The sequence below is a fragment of the Mercenaria mercenaria genome, chromosome 12 (assembly GCF_021730395.1).
Source record: "Mercenaria mercenaria strain notata chromosome 12, MADL_Memer_1, whole genome shotgun sequence".
NCBI classification, from domain to species: Eukaryota; Metazoa; Mollusca; class Bivalvia; order Venerida; family Veneridae; genus Mercenaria; species Mercenaria mercenaria.
Window position 1 is genome coordinate 61,844,121 of NC_069372.1, and position 23,465 is coordinate 61,867,585.

Consider the following 23,465-nt stretch of genomic DNA (forward strand, 5'->3'; position numbering starts at 1 on the left):
CAATTTGTTACTAGATACTTGTATTTCTCATTTTATTAATGCAAAACATATAATTACCATCATAGAAATACAAAAGAATACAGTTATTCTCTAGCGCGTCTTTAATAAGTTTAGAAGTATTTATTTAAGAACAGAATGCTATTTTTGTACGTTAATACGGGTATAAACCACACTGAGTCTTTTTGCAAATAATCCAAGAATCGCGCTAATTAGACGCTATTTCGTGCATTTATACGGGTATAAACCACACTGGGATGTCTTGCACATCTATGAATCGCGCCTGCGGTTCTTGGATGAATTGCAAGAAGTCCAATGTGGTTTACAAGTATCTATCAACGCACAAAAATTGCACGTAATTCTTATGTATTCACATTTTTACAGTAACTTGCTACAAAAATATGTGGTTTGCTTTCCATGAGTAAAGGAATTCCAAGTAGATGTTAAGATATCTGTCTTCAATGTCTTTTTAACATCTAAAAAGAACAACCAAAAAGACACGATCACGTTCAGATGTAATTTTCCTTTTTATTTGAAATATTGTTAAATCCAGTGAAAAATCATATAGTCCTGTCATTTAGATTTTAATCTTAAGTCAGAAAAATTAGTTTCAGCTATAATTTACTGCCCTTTTGGAAATTTTGCCGTCAAATTTGGAAAGGATTTTTCAAATGACGCCATTCTGTCCATCGTTTCTGTTAATTGACATCAGGTTGCGTGTGCAAAGGTGAGTTTGTTGAGGATGTAAAACGTCTCCCTGTACTTGGACTGGCGATGTTTTATTTTCTGGTTCTTTGAGATCATGGTGAGCATTCATTTTTAGTTTAATGAAATTCCGCTTAAACCAGTGCTAGGGGGCGTGAGGGTTGTTCTATATGTCATTACCTTCCCACGAACAGACTCAGTCAAGCCAAGTCTGCTATAATTATGGAGGCGTTCTATGCTTCAAAATGATATCTTTAAAGATTTTACACGTCCGGAATAAACAGAAAATATATCTAGTCTAGTCTTTGTTACAAGAAAATTAAAACAGAATCTGGCAACAAATGAAAACTTTAAGTCGTGCTTTATATAACTGAAAACTGTTGAAAAACGACGTTAAGCCAAAAACAAACACACAAACTTATTCAATTTAAGTCGCGAATAGACTATTAATGACATTCATTTAAGCGGAATCAAAAAAGCCTATGTCACATACAATATGAGGGATGCAATGATTTTCGACATTTTCGACATCTAAACATGACAGAAGATCTCTATGAAGAGATGAAATCGCAGATATGGTATTAATGATTGGGGCTACGGCTTTGAAAACGCAGTTTTTGAGGATTTGTCAAAATTTATTTGGAATATTTTGAATATAATATTTGATATCAAGGTAGTTCTCGATCTATTACGTACAATGTCTGACATTTAGTTTTGAATCGATTCGTTCGGGAAAGTAAATACGATGTAGTGAGAAAATCGTTTTAGATCTTCAAAGAATTCTATGTGATATGTGAGGTTAAAATTAGGAAACCCTCTTGCAATTGCCGGACAGGATATTAAAACACTTCATTTCACAGATATAGATTTACTGAATGGCGGTATTATTCAAACTCAAGGTGGCTAACAACGCGTGGGATTACAAACAAATACAAATGTTGGAACAAGTCACTTTAGTCAAAAGGGTATCTATTTAATATTATCCCGCTGAAAAACAATTACAGAATAAGAAAAAAAGATAATTTGTCATTGGTTACAATTGTTTTGACTATATGGCCTATCTCCGAATTGAGCAAGGTCAAAATTATATGAGTGTATTGATGCTCTCATGCTTTCAATAAATATGATAGTATACCTTGATAGCGTCGAATAAGTGGTAAGGATTAGATGTGTGTGTGTGCGTTTGTGCGTGTGTGTGTGTGGGGGTGTGTGGGTGTGTGTGTGTGTGTGTTTGTTTACTTTTACAAATGAAATCGTATTTGTCTTGAATGGATGCACTATTTTCTATTTTTCTGATAATCTTTATCTTATCTTTTTTTTTTTCATGTTGTTACTACAAAACGGTTGACATTTCTGAAAACTTTATGGCAAGAACATAAATGCCTATGTCTTTTTTAAATAACATAATTTTCGCTTTAGTGAGGTTTCTTTTAAACGGTCAAACGACTTTTGATTCCATCGTTAATAAAGTTACTTTCCACCGTTCGTACTTGGAAAGACAAAACATGCTATGTATAAGCACTCACATTGTCTTGGATTATTTTACCATAATCCTATTATTAGAAGTAAGTAATCTTAGAAAGGTTTCAAATGTAATTAAAGCATTGTCTGATTTCCGTTGTCTTCCGCATTTGCAATGTTGTGTGGAGACTAAGCAGTTTTTCCACCTACTTAAGGTAATACGTCTAGACCATTGAAATGTCAAAATGTAACTGTAGATGTAATGTAATTTGCTTTCGAGGATACTTTGCAGCAATCCTGAGGTCAAGACAATGTCTACTGATCAAGTAGTGTCTATATGAGACCGGTATGTGACAGTGTAGAGAGAGAATGGAAAAGTGTTAATTTTCAACAGAGAAAAGCATCGCCACATATTCATTAATGAAAATTGATATATGTCAGTCTGTACTTTCAAAAACATAATAAGGAGGTCAATGTCCAAGAAAACCTAATTAAGCGCATTATAATAAACATTTTCGAATTAAGTCTACGTGGACTCTGGACACCTAAGCCGATAGATTTTTCAAGGAGACCGTCTCAACATAATTTGATTATATTATGCGCGGTAGGATATTGAGTTTATAACGGCAATACGGTCATCATCACTATCATCACTATGCGGTAGGTGATATAAATTCGGATGTGCCTGTTTTTAGCTCGAACTTTCGTCGCCGTTGGTTAAAGTTTTTGATAAAGTCAAATATCTCTGTTACTATCAAATCTATTGACTTGAAACTTGTAATAGGTATTTACTATCAAAGTCTACACCAGGAGAAATAATCCCCATAACTCTGGTTTGAATTTTGAGAAAATTATGCCCCTTTTCAACTTAGAATTTCTGGTTAAAGCTTTCGATAAAGTCAAATTTCTCTGTTACTATCAAAGCTATTCACTTGAAACCTAAAATAGTTATTTACTATTGAATCTACACCAGGAAAAAAAAACAATCTTCATTACTCTGATTTGAATTTTGACAGAATTATGCTCCTTTTTAACTTAGAATTTTTGGTTAAAGTTTTTGATAATGTCAAATATCTCTGTTATTTTCAAAGCTATTTAATTTAAACTTACAATAGTTATTTACTTTCGAAGTTTACACCAGGAAAAATAATCCTCATAACTCTGATTTGAATTTTGACAGAGTTATGCCCCTTTTTAATATAGAATTTTCGGTTAAATTTTTTGATAAAGTCAAATATCTATGTTACTATTAAAGCTATTGACTTGAAACTTAAAATACTCATTTACCATCAAAGGCTTCACCAGGAGAAACAATCCCCATAACTCTGATTTGAATTTTGATCGAATTATGCTCCTTTTTAACTTAGAATTTTTGGTTTAAGTTTTAGATGAAGTCAAATATCTCTGTTACCATCATAGCTATTGACTTGAAATTTAAAATAGTTATTTACTTTCGAAGTCTACAACAGGGGAAACAATCCCCATATCTCTGATTTGAATTTTGACAGAAATATACCCCCTTTTCACTTAGAAATGTTTGTTAAAATTTTTGATAAAGTCGAATTTATCTGTTACTATTAAAGCCGTTGACTTGAAACTTAAAATACTTTTTACTATGATCAAAGTCTACACGTGGAGAAATATTTCCCATTACTCTGATTTGAATTATGACAGAGTTATGTCCCGTTTTAACATGGAAAAGCTGGCAAAGCTCTAGTTCAGAGTCAAGTACTAAGAAAAGTCGAGCGCGCTGTCTTACTGAATGCTCTTGTTCCGTGTTTCTGTCCATCAGAGAGAAGTTATGGTACACATATCGCCAAAAGTTTTAAAGCGAGCCATGCGCTCTGCACGTCGTCATAATGTGGTGAACATTTGTGCCAAGTTTCTTTCAAATCCTTCAAGCAGTTCAAGAGTTACACATTGCACTCGAAACAAAGTTACATGACCTTTGACCCCACCCCTAAGTTTGACATTGACCTTGTCTCGATGTGGTGGACATTTTTGCAATGTTTCTTTAAAATCCCTCAAAATGATCAAGAGTTACAGAGCGGACACGAAACAAAGTCATATGACCTTGGCACCTAAATGTGGCATTGACCTTAAAGCAAGCCACCTTATACAGGCGCTTTGCACGTTGTCTTGATGTGGAGAACATTTGTGAAGTTTGTTTAAAATCCTTTAAGGGGTTCTCGAGTTACAGGGCGGAGTCGGCAAGAAATTGCTAACGGACAGACGGACACACAGACAGACACACAGACAGACAGACGGCCAGATGAACACCTGGGGTATACCAAAATACGTTCCTTCGGGCGTATAATAACAACAAAGGAATGGAGACGCAAGATATTACATTTTCTACAGTTTTCACAGTGTTTTACCTGCTAACCTACATTATGATCCCAGCTTACCAAGTTTAAATATTTTTTTTTAATTTCCGACGACGACGACGATGGAATACGGAATCACTGCGAACAGATTAGCTCATCGTTTCAATTTTGTCGCAGATGTGCAACTTATGATATTGAAGAACATTTCAGGGGAGTGTTATGATGCTAGATCAAATACGTTTTGCGATATGCATAACAAAACACCTCTCTTGCGAACAGACAGACGGACAGACACATCCAAATCTTATCCTATGCGGTAACATAATAAGCCAGTCCTTAACATCATTATAGGATTGTTTTCCTACCACACATAAATTAAAATAAGCATGTTGAGACGGTCCCCTTGAAAAATCGATCGTCTTAGGTGTTCACAGTCCACGTAGACTTAATTCGTAAATGTCTAATAACACTTAACATACGCTTATCCTGGCCTTTGACTTTTACTTTTGTTTGCTTAATTTACAGTGACGAGGTGTATACTTTTGCAGTGGTAAATTAGCTTTTAAATACAAAAGCAAACTATGTTTCAGTGGGAAATTAGATTTTCATTCAAACTGCTTTTGCTCATAGCAAGGAAAAGGATTTACGATTTAATTAAGCTATCCATTGTGAAACAGTATTATGGTTAGAAAAACAGACGTTCACTGCAGAAATTTTTATTTGTTTCTAGAATCAGTACTTCGTATTTTTTGTTTATTGTGCTAGTACGCTAGAACCTGCAGACAAATAAGCTTAAACGTAATGAACGATTTTGTATTTTGTCCTTATATTCTTTATCAGTCGGCTGAAACAAAAATTCTATTGTACAGTTATACAAAAAGAAATTTTAAAAAACATCAACGCATTCAATGCCTTTGCAGAATACAGACCATCATAAAAAGAAACACCATTGTGGGTCCGACAAAATGTAAATTTACTGTGTCTATCAACCTTTTTCTAATGACTCATATGTTCATTTTATTTCTAGCAATGCTTTTGAAACCTACTAACTTTCTCCAAGCTTGTCGTTTTCTATATAATATACAGATATACCCTAAAATTATATTTCAACCGTCATTAAAGTTCCGGAAATTAATAAGACTTTAATATTTCAGTAACTTACCTTTAAATATTTTAGAAAAGGCTCTCAGTATTGATGCCACTTAATTTCTCAACGTAACTACGACCGGGAAATCGGAGATCTTACGAACACGTTCAGGTTTATATGAATGAGCTCGTTGATATTTGACTAAACTGTTGAAGTTTTAACTGCGATTTTAGTTGAACAGAACTTTCCAATTCTTAAGACTTAGTCTGATATCATAAAGTGCTTGATACTTAAGTGCAAATAGTCTATCTATGAACTGGTTGACCACTTATCATACAGTCTGAAATGTCATTCATGGCATTTATAGTAACATACTGTTACCAGTCAGTTATGGAAACATTTACGTTTTTATTAAACTGTTTGCATGTACCCTAGTAGCAATTTGGCACAAATATCGTTAACTTTAATAGTAATTAACATTATACACACAACTTCTATGCCAATGTCTAACAGACAAAAGATCTCACTGAAAAATATATACATTTATTTGCTATGATTTGATTATTTTCCATATTAGTAGTTTTAGTCATTTAAAAAGGTAGTTTTACTTGTAATTGTACACATTTTATTTTACTGGCATACATGATTAAAATACGATATCTCAAAATATGTGGGTATATTTTTGTTTCTTTCTGTAATCTTTTACAAGTACATGGACATTTTTTTCTTAATGATCACAGTCACTGTCTTTACAAATTCAGCTCACATTAAAATATTGTTGATTACAATAAGCACTCTTATAATGATACCTCAGTATGGTTATTGTGATAAACTCAACTCTAACTCAAACATTTTATTACTGTATGGCCATCGGCCGTGGTACTGATAATGTATACAGAACATACAATCAAACAATACAATAAACAGTTCAGCAGCAGTTTTCAAAGAACATCTTAAATTAAACATTTACGTTTCTCAAATGTATAATATATGTACATTGCCACATTCCTAACCAATCGTTCATCTTTACTAGCCATAATTGCTTGAAAGTTGGTCAATTTTGGATTTATTGATATACTTTTGTGGTAGATAACTACATCTTAATTCAACAAAGTATGGACAAACCAATAAAAATGAAATTCAGTCTCAACAGTAAGTTTATATGAAGGACAAAAACGTAAACTTCGATCTATCTTTTTATACGACCTCTTTCAATTTCAAGAATATGAACAGCTGCTCTTAAACATACATAAGCTCTTCTAAACTTTCTATTATTTGAAATACTAAGATATGGTTCATAAATAATATATTGTTTAAATATTCTGTATGTTATCATTTTTGAACTGATTTCACATTTCGACCACCATAGTTGTAATTATTGTACGATAAAAAGCCTTTTATTACTTACAAACTGATTCTCCGAAACAAACCCAAAACCATTCTCAAATAAGTTTTCACGCGGTAAGGTGACATAATTGTCATAACCTTATTCACCATGCACTCTTAGCATTTTATAACAATTTTTGCCATTATTGGGCATTCATAAAATTTACGTTTAGATGAATAAATATGTAATTGGAACCAGCCACTATCACGATACACATGCATATTGCATGTATGCAACGGAGCAAACATAAAACGCTTACATACATAAGTATGTACTCTTGCAACGCTTTCCGTATTTTGCAAGCCCCATAATTCTGAACCATACGATAATATTTGTACAATTTTTATGTCAGAAATCTTAAAATTAGCTTTATGGTTCAAAGGCATAAGACTAAACATAGATGACAAAATTGACAATAATACACGTTTTGCCTTAATAGCCATATTTTCGCCATCAGATTGGAAAGGCATTTAAATTGAAAAATAAAGATCAACATAACTGAATCCCTTTACACATTCAACTGGTTCATTATTATAATGTCATTTCTCTTTTTTGTACCGACGGCCTCCATTTTTATAACAAACATTTTTTTTTACATTTACCACCAATTTCCAGTTCTGACAGTATAAATACAAAAGATTTAGCTGTTTCTGCAAAGCAGCATTTTGTATCGGACATCAGCGCTATATCGTCCTCTTTAAAAGAAAGACTTCACTAAGTTGACTTAACTATTTAACTAATCATGTATTTCGTTAGTAAATAAAATTTGAAAAATATGGACTCGAACATCACCGTTGTCTCAAGCTGACTGGGCAATCTACATAGCCATTGAGTTCGGTTTCAGGATAGATATTATCACATTTAATTCTTGTTTTAACAGACGCATGAATGGAACGTATGACATTTAAAACTTTCCCGTCACTCCACTGTTTAACAGAGAGTCATATAATTTATTTCTATTAACAGAGTCAAATGCTTTTTGGAAGTCTACAAAGGCAACATATACCTCTTTGCCTTTCATAGATGAAATTTACTTATAATCGTAAACAAGACAAAAACATTATCAGTCGTCGAATACTGAGACCTAAAACCTGCTTATGATTCAGATATTTTGTCAAACATATTCACATTAAACGTTCAATTATGATATGTATATATGTACGTTACTAAATGATTTAATTAACGATATTCCATGGCAATTGTCCGGATTATCCCTAGCCCCTTTTTATGAAGCGATACAAGGATAGATGATGCCCATTTAATGCGACAAGACGATGGCGAAGACCGAGTGCGAAATGGTGAAGTGCGGATTTACGACGGCAAAATATGACAATTCGATGTAACTGACGTCACAGTTACAAAGCAAATAAAAACCTTATAGTGAAACGCCAAGATAAGATAGCGTTGAGTCACCATCATTACTTCTTGTTGCGGTATAATTCATTCATTTAACCGCCATCTAACTTCGCGCTTCATCATCGTACCAACGTTTCTTGTGCACAGAGAGAAGGTGCTTGCTCTAACAGACTTATTACATGCTATATATAACATAACTTAGTACGTCCCCCCTTATCTCGTTACTTGCTATGTTTTAAATTGGTATTTCTAATTGCAAGCTGACAGACAAATATAAAATGGAATATAACGGTCTAAAATTGATTAAAATGTTTCGATTCAAGACGTTTCACTTTGCTATTGCTACACGTGTATGACACATGTTTTTGTTTAGACTTTTAATTGTTCATTTATAACATGTAATTAATATACACAGGAGTATGGCACTGGCATATTTCTGGATATAGTTTTGACATATCATTGGATAAAATATGAACAAAAGATGATAATTAGTGCACGTTATGAGTTGTTATACAGGCAAGATCTCACATAGTCATAGACTGGAAGCTATTTTTTGTAGTGATTTTTTTCTAAATCTGTGACAAAGGCAAATGAAATACTGTTTTCACTTTGAAGAACGAAGGATGAACAAACTTAGGACTTTATTAATCTTAACTAGCAATAGTTGATGTATTTATCATATTAGTAATTGTACATTTTGTAACAAACGAGAACGTACAACATATCTGCGTTCAAAAATAAAAAAAATGAGACTTTATCTCATGAACCTATAAGTTAAACGTAAAGGTCTTTAAGTAATAATAAAGAAATGATTTACCAAGTATTACTCTTAATTAAGTGGTATTCATGTAGAGATCTTATTCCATGCTGCAACTAGAGCAGCCACAAAAGCCTTGTATCAGTTGTATGATAATCTTAAAACCTTTTAATTTACTCATACTTATATATGTAACTGATCATAATGAAAGGTGACAGCAAGTTAATGGTACCTTAAGAGTTTTAGGCATGCGCTACGTCTTTTGTAAGTGAGCCCGTACTAAGATTCCTAATAAAATTTTCGAAGATATCGGCTGATAAACATATATTTTCATTTATGCATATTTTATAATGCTTCTTCTGTATAGAATTAACTAAACATTTTTTCTTTGAAGTCACATGTATAGCGTATAGCTCCTAAGATATCATTTAAGCAAACTACGTTGTGTGGCCTTTAAGAAATAACCAGAAAAACATGTAACATATCAATAACATGTACGTCTTGATATCTGATATAGGTCTAGACGTATTACTTAATGTAGATGTAACAATAACTTAATTGCCAAGAATGAGCGCAAATATGGAGGCAACACGGAAATAAACCAATTTTCAAATTGCGTAGGGCAATTTAAATTTTATTTTATTAAACCCCCTGATTGAGGGAAAAATACCAGACATTCTTCGGGGGTATTTTTTTATGACAAAATTTATTATTTGGGCATTTTTTTCGAATCAATTTAGATATGAAATGTTTCGGGTAAATCATGCCACACACATGATCTTTTCATATACATGTTTAAAGTATTTTAAGCTTTCATTTGTTTCATAAATGGTAGCCACTTCTGAATCAAAAAAAAGGACTAGCATGAAAAAAAAAAATTAGTGAAAGGGAAAGTAGCATTTTAAAAATTTTGCACTTTTTTATTGCATGCTAGTTAGAGGGATAAAAAGAACCTATTTTACGAAAAACCCAATGTGTTTTTGGGAACACTCTCAGCTCATTGTCCACTTACTTAAACACAATTAAAAAAATACTGGTTTTCCCCGAAACGTTCGTCTCAGTGCCCCAAATCGGGAAAAAATTTTAAAAATGAATTTCAATTATCTAAATTTAGAAAGTTCTTAAATACCCAGTTGAAAGTCCCATGGTCCTTCCATTTCACAAATATCTTGGTATGTTGGCCCTCAAAGGGGGATCACGGGGCATCCCTGTGTATTAAAATAAACAAGACAATTAAATTCGAGTCAAGTTTTCAGTTAATTAATTAATGCAGCTCTATTTTTTTGGGGAAAAATCATTTTAAGACTCCTTTATACTTTCCCCCAAGATAAAAAATATTGAAAGCAAAAAATTTTTTAGACAACAATTAACTTTTTCAGTATAATTTTTCTTATCCAACACCCCTGAAAAAAAGCATACTTAAAAATACAACACAAATTTCCCAGAAATCTTGTTTTTTATTCCAATCTGTTACTCCTATCAACCACCAAATATCTGTTTTAACAAGATCACGGTATAATTTTGTAGCATGGTGATTTTTTATCCTTAAAGATTTTAAAAAAATATTTTCTGAGGTTTTATTTTTTGAAACCCGGGAAATGGAAATTCATAAAAAAATTCGTTTTGTGTCATTTTATAACATTTTTGTTCCCGCATTTTTTTAATTTGGAAAATGGGGCGGGAAACAAAAAAACACATAGAGTATATCTTTAAAATCACACAATCCAAACACTCTGGTAATAATTTTACGCTTGTATTACCATTGATTAACTCAAATTCCATGATTTGATTACACTTGAACTTGAATTGTCCTAATAGAAACAACATTCCCTAGAAACGAACCCCTTAATTAAACCTCAGCGGGGCGGTGTTTATCATTTTTTTTTGGGTTGTAATTTAGCTGACAAATCCCTATCAACAAATTTTGGGGTCGCTTAATTCCAATTTCAAAGAACTGGAACGACAAATCAAGCCCCTTCCAAAAGAGTTGAAAAAAAAAAATTTAAACAAAAGTTGGGTTAACTGACTCTTTTAAAAAAACCAAATTTTTAAACTTGTGTATTTTGTTTATACCATACTTTACTTGCCACCAAAATGCGTTTAAAAAATTTGTATCGTAAAATGCAAAAAAACCCGTTAAATGAAAAAGGGTTTAAGGCAAGAAAGGTTTTTAAAATCAATAAACAATAAAACTTAAGGGCAAAGCCATACAAAAGATTATTACCTGCTTAAGAATTTGATTGCTTACTGTCGAAATTTTTTTTGAACAAGAAAAAATTTAGAGTAGATTTACGTATTCAACAAAAAAATATAAAAAGGTCATAATACTGAAACAAATCTTTTATTTAAAAAATCTTAACACGGTTCCCACTAAAAGGAAATCATGAATCAGTTAAAACTTCCTAGTATAATAACTCAAAAAGCATTGGGGAAAAAACAGAACGCATCATCCAAAAAACATAGCATTGCGATTTGATAAGTCTGTTTACAGTGTAACGAAAGGGAAACACCCCTCATGACCCCCGGGGCACGTTTGGCAAAAACTTGAATAGTCTTTAAAGCCCAATTTTTAACGTTTTCATTTTGATTAAAATTTCTTTTTTGCCTTTAGGGCCTATACCCTTTGTGCACATATAAACTTTCGCAATAGTTAATACCACCTAAACTTGAACGAAACTCGTTATGCATGAAAAAATTACACCACATAAAAGGGTCCTTTTACATAAAACTGAAAAAAATTTATTGTGTAAGACGATAAGAAAGGGAAATGTTTATTCGCATTTAAACAAAAACGGGAAAACCCCTAAATATAACAGCCTTGTTTGATGAAGATCAATCAATTGGTTCTTAGTTTTTACGGGATTTCTATGTTTGTATAGTAGTCCCTAAAATAAAAATGTTCTTCACGTTTTGACGGGAACATGAAACCAATACAATTCTTTTATAGAGACATTTTACTTTTAAAACACAATTACAAAACGTAAATTCAACTTTAAAACCCGTTAAACGCATTTGCAGTTTAAAAATTTAGTGTCTACCCCCCAAAAGGGATGTCTTAATTACTTTCAGAAATTTCAGTCCTTACTGCAATCAAATCACAAACACGTTAAAGCGAAAAGGTTTTCGCAAATCCATTGCAAAAAATGAAATTGGGTAAGAACAATGTAAAGGTTTAGTTTCCAATCACGAGTTTCGTTTTTTTCCCCCTTCAAAAAATTGTTTGAATCCCACTTGGTTTAATCCAATGTAAAAACAAATTTTATTAATTTTCTGTTTCCCCAACTAAGAATCAACATTTTTGCCCCAATTTCTTTTTCAAGGGTTTACTAATTTATACTTTTAAAAACACAAAATTTTCTTTTTTTTCCCCCTTTTATATCAAAAAAAAGTTTTAAAATGTTTTTCACTCGAACAAACTATTCTTTTTATGTATATTTTAACAAAAATGATGAAAAACATCATAAATAGGGGGGGGCAATCAAGGGAATTAAAAATCAGTTTTTTTTTTTGTAAACATTATTACTTAATTTTCCCTTTCATTGGAGGTAAAAAAAAATTTCCTTTAAAAACATTTTGGGTATTCCTTGCTGCTAACAAAAAAATTTTCACAAAGGGTGTGCAAATTTTAAAATAAATCCCCTTTAAACTAACAAAACAGGTTGTATTCAAATTGTTTTCAAATTCGTGATCGTACATATACAAGTATTATGTCCGATTCTTTAATATACAACACTTTGTTCCAAACTTCTGAAATAGGATAAAAAGGGAAAGCACTTTTTTTTTGCCATCCCTATCAAAGAGTGGGGAAACTGACGTCAACGTGGCCATTAAATTTAAAGATATTGACGGTATTGGGTTATTCCCTCGCCTAGTAATCGACCAGGGTAATGAAGTAAAACCCCCTTTCTATTATGCAAAAATGATTTTAAAAAAGAAGTTAATCACTTTTTAGTAGCACTTCTCTATTGCACGTTGTTTTAAAACCATACCAATTTATAAACAATTGCCCTTAATCTAAGGGATTAATTAAAATAAAAAACTTCATTGTCAAAGGTTACTTTTTTATTCCGTGGAAATCTAATTTCTAAACCTACGCAACAACCGACATCTCTTATTTACAAATTTACTTATTATTATGACAAATGAAACCCGGGTTTAATAATACACTTGTATTTACCAATCTAAAGTTCAAATTTTTCAAATTAAACTAAAGGGGGAAGAAAACAACCATACAAACGTTCAAAAACTTCGGGCAAAACGCATCACTTTTTACTGTGAAAAATTTTTATGCAAGAATTCTTCCCCCATTTCCATTAAAATTTTGTCATTTAATTTAATTTAGATTCTATTTCTTTAAAAAAAAAACCCCCATCGATTTCTTTTAATTTTTTTAATAAAACAATTTTAAAAAGAGGTACAGAAAAATTGTCTGAAAATTCAATTTTTTTTGTTAAAACATCATTTTTTACTGTCAATTTTCACATTTATACAAACTTTTTTACATTTGTACTGTTCAGTAGAAACTGTTAAGTCAAAAAAAAAACAGTTTGCTTTGTTGCTGTTGATACATTAAACCTGAATATCTTATGAAAGCAAAAAACCAATTATTTTTGCCATATTTTCAGATATAAAAAATTTTGGTCTTGTATTTAAAATAATATAAAAACCAACCCAGACAAAACAGAAAATCAACATTATCAATTCCCGCCAAAAATAAAATAAATAAATCTTTTAAAAATATTATCTGCATTGTTGTCAAATTCTCGGCATTCGGTTATTGTAAGAAAAATTTTCCGGGGAGATATAAAAGACATACATTCAGGGTTTTAAAAGATTTACTAAGTTCACAACCAATAGAAAAGGGAAAAAAAAACCCCACATCAACAATAAAAAAAAAATTTTTTTTGGTTTAAAAATGTGATATGGGCCGAAATGGGGAAAACAATATCCAAAACCCCCTTAAAAATCATTAATTAAATTCTAGAGCCAACAATGCTGACGGAAAAAATTTTGCTGTTATTAACATATCTTTCTTTTGCTATTAAAAAAAAAAAGGATAAAAAATTAGTTCACAGAAAACATTTTATCCACTTCGGGGATTTTTAAACTTTATAAAAAAAAAGCTTTGATCTTTACGTGCACTCACCATTTTAATATCTGAAAGTTGGGAAATCCTACTACCAGTAGCTCGGAAAATAAATTTTCTACAAACATTGAGGTTTTTTTAACTTGAAAGAATTGTAAAGAAAAAAATGGAAGAAAATTTAAACTTGGGAATGGTTTTATATTACTTCAAGAGATACTTACATCATTTTTTTAAAATTGAAGCCCAAACGTTTAAAACATTATAAGGTCGTTTAAGCTTTTCTTATATTTTTGTGTCAGTAGCTATTTTTTAATTTAAAGACTTTTCCGACAATTAAGTTACAAAAATAAAAGGTTAATATTGTTAAAGTACTTAGAGAACGAACTTTTGTGTAAAAGTTACGACGGAACATGGATGTTGGTAAACATGCAAATACCACCTTCCTAATACAATAACACTGAAACATAACAGTAGTCAAGCTCAGAAATATTCACCTAAAATGAATTAATATTTATTTGGAATAATCGTATAGAATGTACTATCTTGAGACTTGTCAGTAAAACATTTGACAAAATAATTTCAAGTTTAAAAAGACAGTTTTACTGACACCATAAAAACATATAAATTAACTGTAATAGCTACCCTGAAGCAGCCATTCATTTAAAAGACTTTCGCACAAAATAAGAAACAAGAAACCAAAATACATTTTCCAGGTTGCGATGGGATGTAATTCTACTCTAATGATCTTAACGGAAGCAACCATAACTGAATCATTATCAGCCACATGCCAACAGCAGTTAATGCAATTTTAAAAGATAAAAACATCTCTTGGAAAGCATCTTATCATTTATGCATTGAATCAAAAAAAGAAAAAACAATTTTTGTGTTGACACTTGTTATGCCCGGATGTTTAAAAACCATCGTTTTTATTAAAAAGTCTTCCCCAAAAATTATCATTCTGCTTTTTAACAACATTTTAGTTTTTCTTACACTTTCTGTGTCTTAGAATTTCGAATGTCTGCAACTCACTAGTTCAAAAACAGTACTAACTTGTAGTTTTTGCATTCTTGAAAAAGTTACAATGAAATGATTAGCAAACTGCATTTTTTGTCGTAGGCATAGTACGACTCGAATAATTTATTAGTGGACAATTATTGTTTCTTGTTGCTTTGAAACGTCAACTTTTTGTATATATGTTTTTTTAACTTACTGGGGGCTTCTAAAATACCCGGGACATTTTTCCCCCTTCTTTAAAAACGCAGCTGCCTAATATATTATACATGATCGAAAACGCATTTCATGTCTAAAAAAGTTTATTTATTTTTAAAGAAAATTTGTATACACAATTGTGTCATTTATACAAGGGTATTTTGTGGGGCATCAGGACCTGCCTGGATAACAAATCTGAAACAAAACCCGTTTTTTAAGGGCGTGAAATCCCGCCAATTTTTAAAATTTGTCTGCTGACCCTACAAGGGGGCGAAGCGGGGGTCTTTATCAAAAAAGTAGCAGAGTGACATTGTAGGAGGAAGAATCATGTAATATAGAAAAAAGCGGGGGAACGTCAAAATTTTACAAGAAAAATTTAGTTTAGCAAGGTAAGGGCTAGGTAGGTGCCGAAACAGCTGACAAAAGAACGAAAGGCGTACAGGATGGCCATAGCAGAAAAAATGGGGGCCTTTTAGCCGTTATGAAAATGAGTTTTTGAACTGTATTGCCACTGGGGATGAAAGGTGGGTTCAGTTTGCTGAGCCTAAAACAAAAGCTTAGTCAAAGCATAAAAACGAGTTTTTTTTTCCACCTCTAAAACGTCCCCCTCTGTTGGAAATTTATAACGGTTGTTTTAGATTTATCCCAAAAAGATCAAACGTATCCCTGATACGCCCAAGAGTAATTTAAAACAAGCAAGCCCAGAAAAATGCGTTCCTTTGCTGACAATGCCCCCTTTCGAACTGCCTTCACGGAACTTAACAATTCTTAAAGTGCCAATTGTTGCCCCCACCCCCCCGTTAGCCCAAACCCTTTCCCCACTGCACTTTTATTTTTTTCAAACTGGAAAAAGACTGCGAAGACAAATTGAGCCCGGGGCGGCTTTGATTCCCCCGTAAATGGGTACTCAGCAGTAGGAATTCTTTTCCAGAAAAGGGTTGGATTTTGACGGAAAAATTAAAAGGACAAAAACGCCCAAACCCATTGGTCAAGGCGTTAAGACCCAAACGGGACCCTATCAAATGTTATAATTTTTAGCTAGGGGGTGGGGTGCAGGACAAACAACCCCGGGTTCCGTATTCGGCAGTCTTACAACTTGAAACCTACCCAAAACAGCATTTAAGAATAATAAATTCATTCATTCAATGTGCAAACGGGGCTGGGACTAAACCGCAATGTACATTTTCTTTTTGATAGGATGGTTTAAAAATTTCAATTTTGGATACTGAAATGTGCTATGTTCATAAATACTTTGGGCCCCCTTAAAAAAATCCAACTTTAAAAATAAAGGTTTAAAAATATTAACCATTTGGTCCCCTCTACTATTAATGCTTTTTGTACTTCTAATATTTTGCTTATATGAAACCTTCTAAAAAAGATATATTTTTCAGCGTTTAATAACAGGGGGTTGTAAACTTTGCATGTTTTTTCTGTTTGTGATCTTGATTTAGTCTCTGAAACAAAATAAAAACTTTTCCAATTCTGTGTAAAAAATGGGAGTTTCTATTTTTTCCCCTAAGTTACTGTGGGCCCCGGACAGATTGGCCATTAATTGAAAGCGTTTGAACAAATCTTAATGCATCTCCGAAAAAAAAGATTGACTTTTTGAATGGAAAAGTAACTTTTGACCATTTATTACCAAACTTTTGTCCAACCCTAGTTTTTTATTATTTAGGGTAAGCTTTCTTGGGGTTTTAACTGTATTTTTGTGCGCTTGGTAAATTTATGCAAAAAATTAGGATTAGGTAATTTTCAAAATTTAAAAAAAACATTTGGGACCACCTCGCAGGTGCCCTGGGGGACTTGCTGCCATTGAATAAAAAGATTATATTAAAATTTTGTAATATATTGATGTGGTCACTACAAAGATGAAAGATGCGAACTAGCTGTCTTGAAACTTTATGACAATGTAAAATTTGCTAACTTCACAAATTACGAAGATTTCTCTAGCAAAAGGTTATCACTGGATTGGTGGATTTTGCTTGACAAAATACTTTTTACTGCACTTTATTAATTCACTGTAGAGTCTATATACGTGTTGGGGATTGGTTAATACAAATACTACAAAACCGGAAAAACAAATATCTTTCTCTTCTTTCGTCATATGAATCTAAATTTTGAAAATTGCTGGGAAATAATTTTTTTTTTTGTTACAACATTCACAAAGTCTTAACGAATCTTTAAAGAAATTATAGAAAACAAATACATTTTTTTGATTTTGGAGCTTAATGTGATTAGTATAATTAGCCTCCAAAAACAACGTACCGCCTATTCGTACCGCCCCGTACCCGCCGTAAGCGTCCGCTTCGAGTGGGAGGCTGTGTTCAATCTTGGCCGCGTCAACCAAAACGTTAAAAAGGTATAGGGCTTCCCCGCTTTTGGGCTCCAAAGAACATACTAGGACGGCCACCCAATGTCAGAAAAAGTCAGTGGGTGGGGGATCACGTCACTGTCTACGGATGAATACCAGGAGGCAAAACTTAAGTTTGGGGATTTTGTCACTGCTACAATTGTCACCCTCGTTTTTATACTGAATGCGTTTTAAAAAACGTAAAACCCGAACACACACAACCCCTAGCAACGGAAAGTATTTTTTCTTGATCACTTACGCCGTAAAGACCCCCCAACCAGTAACACTTTTTTCTTCCCAAAAAGCTTCGTAAAATCGTTTAAAATGCTGGTATTAAAAAACTAACTCAAGAAGACGGCCCTTTTCCGAATTTAAAAGTATTTCACAACTTCCTCTGCAAACTTATTTGTTTTTTTTTTCAGTACAGTAAGTTTTAAAAAATAGAAAAATAATTATCTTTAAAATGCAGAAACAAAATTGTCTAAACTCAATACATAAATTTTAAACGGTCTACTGCTACATTCATTCAAAAAAATTTAGACATTAAACCATTTAAATTTTTCCAATAATTCCCGGCATTTGTTTCTAGATATTGATTTTTCATTTAATAATGCAAAACAATAAAAACCACATAGAAAAAAAACAATACAGTTATTTTTGGCGCGTCTTTAGCACTTTTGAAAAAATTTTTTTAAGAAAAAAACGTTTATAGGGTTTAAACCACACTGAGACTTCTTGCAAATAATCCAAGCATCGCGCTTTTAACCTATTTCGGCGTTTACATAAAACCACACTGGAAAAATTTTTGCAAATAATCCCAAAAACGCTCAATTTGACGCTATTTTGTGCGTTTATCGGGTAAAAACCACACGGGATGTCTCTCGGCCTGCGATTCTTGGGTGAATTTCAAGAAGTCCCAAAGGGTTTACAAGTTATTACACGCACAAAAAATGATGTGGATAAATTCTTAAAAATATTCACTTTTACAGTAAATTCTACAAAAATAAGTGGTTTGCTTTTCCATGAGTAACAGGGAAATTTAAAATAATTAAAGGTCCTTACTAAGGGAAAGTGTTTGGCAATTTTTTTTTAGCCAGGCAAAGACTTTTCAAGACACAAATAATGAAGATTTGGCAGGTCAAAAATTTTGAAGGTCTTTGGAACTCAAAAAGTATGTGATTATTTGGGGAAAATTTTAATGAATCGACAGAAGACCCCCCAGCTTTTTAACTTTCTTCAACTAAGAAAAATAATTGTACATATCTGCATTTTATTTCGAATTTTTACATACCAACTTTCATTTTTTAATAAAAGAAATAGTTTCGGCTTTTTAAAAGAAATTAAAAAATTCACTTTCCTTAGTATTGACCCTTTAAGATATCTATCTTTAAGATCTTTTTTTAAAACTAAATAGAACACCAAAAAGGGCCCCACCACCCTTTTGTTTGTAAATCACCTTTTTATTTTTAAAAAAATTTAAACCAAAGGAAAAAAACATTAGTGTGTCATTTAAATATTGTCCCTTTAAAATCAGAAAAAATTTTTTTTTTACCCATAATTTACTGTTTCTTTTAGAAAATTTTCCCGTCAAATTTGAAATAAATTTTTTAAATGACGCCAATCTCCATGCTTTTTGAATTTACGTTGGTGCGCGGCAATTTCTGCAATTGGACTCGTGCTATTATTTTTTTTGTTTCTTTGAGTCATGGTGAGCATTCATTTTTAGTTAAAACGAAATTTCCCCTTAAAAACGTGCTAGGGGGCGTGCGGCGTTTTTACATGTCATACCCCTCCGAACAGACTCAGTAAAAACAATTTTGCACAATTAGGATGCGTTCTGTGCTTTAAAAGATATTTTCACATATTTACCAACCGGAAAAAACAAAAAAATATCTGTCTTTGAACCAAACATTAAAACAGATTCTTGCAAAAAATGGAAAAATTAAGTCGTACTTTTTATGACTGAAAAATTGTTGAAAAAAGACCCTTAACCCAAAAACAAACAGCACAAATTATTCAATTTTTAAATCGCGAATAACATTAATGACATTCAAAAAAGGGGGCAATGATCTTCGACATTTTGACATCAAACTAAGAAGATCTATGTGAAAAAATGAAACGCAGATAGGTATTAATGATGGATACGGGTTTTGAAAACGCAGCTTTTGGGGGTTTTAAAAACTTATTTGGAACATTTTTAAATAAATTTGATACAAGGAATTCTCGATCATTACGTACAATGTCTGACATTAGTTTTAATCGATTCGTTTTGGGAAAGTAAATACGATGTAGTGAGAAAACGTTTTTTTTCTTCAAAGAATCTATGATAGGAGGTTAAAATTAGGAAAACCCCCTTCAAATTGCCGGCAGGATTAAAAAACTTCATTTCACAGATAAATTTACAAAGGCGGTTTATTTAAATCAAGGTAACAACGCGTGGGGTTAAAACAAAACAAATGTTGGAACAAGTCACTTTAGTCAAAAGGTATCATTTAATATTTTCCCGCAAAAACAATTTCAGAATAAGAAAAAAAAATAATTTTCATTAGTTTCATTGTTTGGCTATAAATTTTGGCCTCCGAATTGAGCAAGGTCAAAATTAAATAGGTATGATCTTAATGCTTTTAATGATTGAATTACCTTTTAAGCGTCGAAAAGTGATAAAAGGGATAGATGGTGTGTGTGGGTTTTGGTTCGTTGGGGGTGTGTTTTGTTGTTGTGGTGTTGGGGCGTGCGTTTGTGCGTGCGGTGTGTTTGTTTACTTTACAATGAAATCGTATTTGTCTTGACTGGGTGCATATTTTCATTTTTTTGATAATCTTTATCTTATCTTTTTTTTATGTTGTTACTACAAAAAAGGGTTTACATTTCTGAAAACTTTATGGGAAGACATAAAAGCCTAGTCTTTTTTTAAAAAAACATAATTTTTGCTTTTGGAGGGTTTTTTTTTAAAAAAGGTCAAACGCTTTATTCCATCGTTAATAAAAACTTTCCACCGTTCGTACTTGGAAAGCAAAAATGCTTGTAAAGCACTCACTGTCTTTGGGTTATTTTACCATAATCCATTATTTGAAGTAATAATCTTTTAAAAATTTCAAATGAATTAAAGCATTGTCTGTTTCCGTTGTCTTCCGCTTTGCAATGTCGTGGAGACTAAGCGTTTTTCCCCCTATTAAGGTAAAAAGCTAGCCAATTTAAAAGTCAAATTAACCCGTAGATGTAATGTAATTTGCTTTTGGTACTTTGCAGCAATCCTAGGTCAAAAAATGTCTACTATCAAAATAGGTCCCATAAAGAGACCGGGTTTCGCATGTAGAGAGAGAATGGGAAAATGTTAATTTTCAACAGAGAAAAGCATTAATGAAAATTGTATTGTCATCTGTACTTTTAAAAAACAAATAAGGATCCTGTCCAAGAAAACCCTAATTAACACTTTAAAAAACACTTAAAATACGGGTTTTTCCTGGCCTTTGACTTTTACTTTTTTTTTGCTTAATTAAGTGAGAGGTGAACTTTTGCAGTGGGAAATTGCTTTTAAATACAAAACAAACTATTTTCAGGGGAAATTGATTTTCATTCAAACTGCTTTTGCTCATAGCATCCCTTGTAAACAGTATTATGGTTTGAAAAAACAACTTCACTCAGAATTTTTTTTTTGTTTCTGAATCATACTTTTTGAATTTTTTTTTTATAGACCCAGAACCTCAGACAAATAAACTTAAAAAGTAATGAGTCTTAATTTTTCCCTTTTAATTTTTTATCATCGGCTGAAAAAAAAAATTCATTTAAAGTTATACAAAAAGAAAATTTTAAAAAAAAATAACGCATTCAAGCCTTTGCGAATAAGACCTCTAAAAAAAACACCATTGTGGGGCCCACAAAATGGAAATTTACTTGGGCATCAACCTTTTTTTTGACCATATGTTCATTTTATTTCTGCAAAGCTTTTGAAACCATAAATTTCTCCAAGTTTTCGTTTTCTATATAATATACGATTAAAACCCCAAAATTATATTTCAAAACCCTATTATAGTTTCCCGGAAAATTTAAAAACCCTTTTTATTTCAGTAACTTACCTTTTTCAGATTTTAGAAAAGGTCTCAGTATTGATGCCAATAATTTCCAACGAAAATTTCGACCGGGAAATCGGAGATCTTACGAACATTTCAGGTTTAATTTAATGAGCCGTTTTATATTTGACAAACGTTGAAATTTTAAACTGCGATTTTAGCGGAAGAACTTTCCGTTCTTGATACTTAAATGCAAAAATCTATCTTGAACTGGTTTACCACTTTTCAACGTCGAAATTTATTTATGGCATTTTTAGTAACAACTGTTCCCCGTCAGTTAGGAAACATTTTGTTTTTATTTAAATGTTTGCATGACCCCATGCATTTGGCACAAAAAATGTTAACTTTTAAATTAAATATAATTTAAAATTAAACCAACTTTTTTGCCCAACTCACACAAAAAAACTCACTGAAAAAAAAAATATCATTTATTGCATGATTTTATTTTTTCCATATTAAGTTTTATCATTTAAAAAGGGAGTTTTCTTGAATTGACATTTATTTTACTGGCAACGATTAAAAAAACATTCTCAAAATATGGGATATTTTTTTTTCTTCGTAATTTTTACAAGTACTGGACATTTTTTTCTTAATGATCACGCACTTTTTTACAAATTACTCCATTAAAATATTTTTGATTTCAAAAAGCCCCTTTTTAAGATTGTTGAATGGTTTTTGCCAACTCAACTCAAAAATGTTTGTTACTGTTGGCCACGGCCCCTGGTACTGTAATTATACAGAACATACAATCAAACAATACAATAAACAGTTTAGCAGCAGTTTTCAAAAAACTCTTAAATTAAAAAATTTCTTTTCTCAAAAGTATAATATTGACATTTCCCTCCTAAAAAACGTTCTCTTTCTACCCTAAGCTTGAAATTGGGCAATTTTGTTTTTTATTTTTTATATACTTTTTTTGGGAATAAAATACATTTAATTCAACAAAGTATGGACAAACCAAAAAAAATTATTCTGATATCTCCAAAAGTAAGTTTACAGAAAGGCAAACCCTTAATTTCGATTTAATTTTTTTAAAAGACTTCTTTCAATTTCAAAATAGACAATCTCTTAAAAATACATAACCTTTTAACTTTCAATTTGAATACTAAAATAGGTGCAAATCAATAGATTGTTTAAATAATCTGTATGTTATCATATTTTAACTGGTTTCACATTTCGGCCCCCATTGTAAATACTTTTCTTTATAGTTGTAAAAATTGGGACGATAAAAAGCCCTTTTTTTACTTACAAACTGATTCTCCGAAACAAAAACCCAAAAACCTTCTCAAATAAGTTTTTACGCGGTAAGGTGACAAATTGTCAAACCTTATTCACCAGCCTCTTAGCTTTAAAAAAATTTTGGGGATTCATTTAATTTTTTAATTTTTAAAGAAAAAATTAAATTGGAACCTGCCCATCACGATCCCCATGCATATTGCTATGCAACGGGGCAAACAAAACCTTACAGCATAGGAGTACTCTTTCAACGCTTTCCTTTTTTTGCAAAACCCCATAAATTGAAACCCTACGATAATTTTGACAATTTTTATGTCGAAATCTTAAAATTAACTTAGGTTCAAAGGCATAAACTAAACTAGATGACAAAAGACAATAATACACGTTTTGCCTTGAAGCCCTTTTTCGCCATCAATTGGAAAACATTTTAAATTGAA